This window comes from Zingiber officinale, chromosome 1A (assembly GCF_018446385.1).
Source record: "Zingiber officinale cultivar Zhangliang chromosome 1A, Zo_v1.1, whole genome shotgun sequence".
NCBI classification, from domain to species: Eukaryota; Viridiplantae; Streptophyta; class Magnoliopsida; order Zingiberales; family Zingiberaceae; genus Zingiber; species Zingiber officinale.
Window position 1 is genome coordinate 72,387,086 of NC_055987.1, and position 5,365 is coordinate 72,392,450.

Genomic DNA, 5,365 nt, shown 5'->3' on the forward strand with positions numbered 1-5,365 from the left:
GAAAATTTACCTCTAAGGTTGAAAATGGAATTTTCTTAGGCTACTCCCTAAATAGTAGAGGCTACAGGGTTTACAATAAGGTTACCTTAAGAATTGAAGAAACTAATAATATGAAATTTGAAGAATCCAAACAAAACCTAGAACAAACACAACATCAATCAATTGAATTTGTTCAAGAAAATAATAACTCCGAAGGAACCAACCAAATCCTAAGTCATGAAGAAGAAGAACAACCTCAAGAGAGTCAGCCCCCTAGAACAATAAGAGTCAATCCAAATCACCCAACTGATCAAATAATTAGTGACCCAGATCTTAGGGTTCAAACTAGATCTTCCTTTAGAAATCTAAGTCAAATATCTTTAATCTCAAAAATTGAACCCAAAACCATAGCCAAATCACTACTTGACCCAGATTGGGTCATAGCTATGCAAGAAGAATTAGCTCAATTTGAGCGTAATGAAGTTTGGGACTTGGTACCACCACCCAAGAATAAGAAAATAATAGAAATAAAATGGGTATTTAGAAACAAATTAAGTGAAACTGGAGAAATTACTAGAAATAAGGCCAGGCTAGTTGTTAAGGGTTCAGTCAAGTGGAAGGACTTGACTATGATGAAACATATGCCCCAGTGGCTAGACTAGAGTTCATTAGGATGTTACTAAGTTATGCAGCACACAAAGGGTTTAGACTATACCAAATGGATGTTAAGTCAGCAATCCTAAATGGACTAATAAAAGAAGAAGTCTACGTAGGACAACCACCTGGGTTTGAGAGTCTAGAAACCCTGATTATGCCTATAAATTGAAGAAAGCCTTATATGGACTTAAGCAAGCACCTAGGGCTTGGTATGAAAGACTAACGTCTTACCTAATCTCTAAAGGGTTTAATCAAGGTCAAATTGACCCAACCTTATTTGTCAAATTAATAAAAGAAGATATTTTATAGCACAAATTTACGTAGATGACATAATCTTTGGTTCAACAAATTCAGAATTTTTATATGAATTTACAAGTTTAATGGAACATGAGTTTGAAATGAGTCTGGTAGGCAAATTAACCTACTTTTTAGGATTACAAATCAAACAGACAAATGAAGGTAACTACATTTATCATCAAAAATATACTAAGGAATTACTTAAAAAATTTGGAATGGAAAACACCAAAGAGATAAAACACCTATGGCAGTAAACACAATCCTAGATGATGATCTCAATGGAAAACTAGTTGATCTAAAACACTATAGGAGTGTCATAGGTAGCCTACTATACTTAACTGCAAGTCGACCGGATATCTTATTTGTAGTTTGTATGTGTGCCAGATACCAAACCTGTGCTAAACAATCTCATTTGACTCAAGTCAAAAGAATCTTTAGACACCTTAAAGGAACAACAAATGTAGGTATTTGGTATCCTAGGACTAATAATTTTGAATTAATAGGGTATTCTGACTCAGATTATGCTGGATACAAATTAGACCGCAAAAGCACAAGTGACGGATGTTAATTATTGGGTCCATCACTTGTCAGCTGGTTTAGTATAAAGCAACACTATGTTGCTTATCCACAACTGAGTCAGAATATATAGCAATAGGAGAGTGTGTTGCACAATTATTATGGATGATGCACACCCTAAAAGATTTTAACTTGAACCTTACAAATGTCAAAGTCTTAATTGATAACATTAGCTCAATTAACCTAACAAAAAATCTAGTGCATCATTCCAGAACTAAACACATTGAAATTAGGCATCACTTTATCAGGGATCATGTTACAAAAGGGGACATTGAACTCAAATATATTGAGTCCAAATCCAATTTAGCTGACATATTCACAAAACCACTACCTGAAAGTGAATTTAGCAATCTGCGTAGAAAATTAGGAATGTGCTTAATAGACTAGGACTTTTCAAAATTCAAAACTATTTTTCAAAAATAATTGTTTTAAATTCTAGGTTAAAATTGTTTTATTTTTTTTTTAAAACCTTCCTACTTTTAGAATTTCAAAATAATTTTAGCCTTAGACTAAAAAAATCCCTTTAGAAATCATGTTCCCCTAGGACAAGTATTTGAGCATCTCACCAACACCCTAGGTTTACCTTGCTTGTGATTGACAAACATAGAAAGGGGTGAGATGTAAAGGCCAATTGCCTGGACTTAAGATGCTTATGTTAATGCATCGATATAAGTCTGGGCGTTAAATACAAAACATACATTGATCAAGCTAAGTTACTCAGTTAAGTCAACCACTAACTAATTACAATGAACTTAACTTGACTAACCAAGTGAAAGCTGCTATCTTCTGATAGTCAGTAAGTACCTAATTGGTTAGATAGCTATTTTAGATGTCAGGTTTAGGGGGAGAATTAAATCAACAATTAACACCAAAATTATTTCTCCACCTTAAACATAATATCTTTTCTAAGTTTTTTTCAGCTTTGAGATTAAATTTCAGTTTTCAAATTTAAAGTTTTTACAAACTTAATCAGTTTTGAAAAGTAAATATCTTTAAAAACTTAGCTATGAAATCCTTAATCTTGAAAACTTATGTGTTAAATTTTCTAAACTAGCTTTTATAAAACTATATTCTTCAATAAGATTTTATAAACTAAGATTTTGAATCTATTGCCAACTTAGTTTAGTTTTGAAAAGTAAATATCTTTTAAAACTCAGCTTTGAAATCTCAGGTTTGAAAAGTGTTTCAAAATTAAACTTATGTTTGGAAATTTTCTTGATAAATCTAGTTTTGAAAACTTAGCCCTAAAATTTTGATTTTGAAAACTTATGTTTGAAAATACTTCAAAATTAAAACGTATTTTGAAAATTTAAAACTTGATCCTAAAATTTGAAACTTATACACTTATACTGAAAAATTAGTTTTTCAAATTTCTGATTAGAAAATTCTCTTTGAGTTTGCAAAGTCATTTTTGAAAATTAAATTTGCAAAAATGATCTTTTAAAAATTAACTACTCTTTCAAAACTTAGCTATTTTCCAAAAGCTAAAGCTAATGTTTTAAACAGGTCTTCGAAAGTTTAAACTCCCCCAAGTTAACTTGACATCATTCCTTACATTTTTTTTATGTATTCTGTATTTTTGAATGTTTTTTGATGAATGCCAAAGAGGGAGGGATAGGTCGATAAGTTAGAGAAACAAAATATCAAAGTTAAAAGCTAACATAAACCTCATGCTAGAACAAAATGTCTAACTTGAACCTCATGTTGGTTTTTACTCGCATATTTTTCACTAACTTAACCAGATTGTCATTCCATCAAAAAGGGGGACGGTTAGCACTAATGGTCTAACTAAGGTTTTGATGAATGACAAATCAGGTTAAGTTAAGTGTGTCGTGATCTAACACTCTGATCGAGTGTGCAGACGAAGTCCAAGCGGGTCGACGGGCTGACCGGACGCTTAGCGAGAAGTCCAGCTAGGTCGATGGGCTGACCGGATAGCTGGCGAGAAGTCCAAGCGGGTCGACGGGCTGACCGGAAGCTTGGCGAGAAGTCCAGCTAGGTCGACGGGCTGACCGGATAGTTGGCGAGAAGTCCAGATGGGTCGAAGGGCTAACCGGACGTCTGGCAGGTGAGTAACGGTAAGTCATTGGAAGGAAGTGACTGTGAGGATGCATTCCCGGGAAGGGAACATTAGGCATCGATCTGGCTTAGATCCATTTCAGATATCTAAGTCGAGATCGTGACTAGATTCCGGTCTCGGAAAGACGGAATCTAAGTCATACTATTTTTGTCAAACTATAAATTGAACTAACACTCTGTTTTGCAGGTTATAAATTATATATTTGCCTCGGACTAATTTTGTCTTGCAGGAGAAGAAGTCTTCTGGAGAAAGGAGGTCCAGGCGCCCGGAGGGGATCCGGGTGCCCGGAGGTCCGGGCGCCCAGGAGGCAACTTTCATCCAAACGCGTCGTCGCCACGTGGAGCTCACTAGTTGGACCTGCCACGTCCCACCAGGGCGCCCAGAAGGGATTCGGGGCGCCCCGAGCTTTATATAAAAGAAGGGGCAGGGGTGGAGCTTCAACAACTCAGAACTCGCTGCTCTACTGTGCTCCTGCGATGCCTTGAGGCTACTCCGACAAAGCGCTGTCTTCAGTTTACTTCTTTTCAGTTTGTCAGTATTAATTTTTTATTAGCATTCTTGTAATTCTTAATTGTAACATTCTTCGAATTGCTAGTGAATTGCCTAATGAAAGCACCCTTGTGTGCGGGCCTTGGAGTAGGAGTCGCCAAAGGCTTCGAACCAAGTAAAATTTGTTCTTGTGTTAGCATTGCATTGTCTTAATTTTTCCGCTGCGTTTAACTCTCTTATCGACGAACGTTTTTCGATATTCACCCCCCTCTATCGAACGTCTACGATCCAACATAGGGTTGGTCCCATAGCTATATGGAACCCTATGAAAGGAAGTCACATCCTTCTTGACTTTAGGTTTCTATCACAAACCTCTATAGCCATTGGATGACTCTTGTCTAGCTTTTCCTAGGTTATGCTCGTTTTGACCCCTAAGCATGTTTTCTATTCTTGCTAAGGTTCTTTCTAAATTATCAAGTCTTGTCCTCAAGACTTGATTTTCACTCCATAAATCCCTAGATTTTGTTTTTTCATTGAATTCTTGAGCATTTCTAATTTTAGGCATATATCTATAATCCTCAGAGTTATTGCCTAATTAATTATCTACCTTCATAACCTTAGGTGTGGTAAGTCTAGCATGAGGAGGAATATATTTATCCTTAGTGCCATCATGCTTCCTAACTTCATGATAATTAGCATTAAAATGATAAGAATTATTTCTAGCATGTTTTTTTATCATGTGTTAAAGGAATAAGTTCATTAAATGATACCTTGATTTTTACCTTGGAAGCTCCCCCTAGACTTGTGCTTCCTCCTTTGACTTTAGTCATTTTCTTCCCCTTTGGACATTGACTTCGATAATGTCCATGTTGGTTGCACAAGAAACACACAATGTGTTCCTTGCTCTTCTTTGTTGTGGGGATTGTCTCCTTGGGCTTCTCCTTTCCCTTGGGTACTACTTGACTCTTCTTTTTGGCCAACTTGGGACACTTGCTCTTGTAGTTCCCATGCTCCCTACACTCAAAGCAAATGATATGATTTTTATTTTTTACAATTGAAGTTTCTATACCTTTGCTTGTAGGGATGATGCTTGATTCCCCATTTGATGTAGCTTGAATTGTGGAGGTTGCATCATATTCTTCTTCTTCTTCTTCTTCTTTTGAGGATGTGGTTGCTTCCACCTCTTCATCTCTTAAAGATGTGGATGATCTCTCCTCATCTTCCTTCTTCTCCTCTTTCTTTTCCTCCTCGAATGTTGCCCTCGTGTCAACATCGGATTGGTCCTTT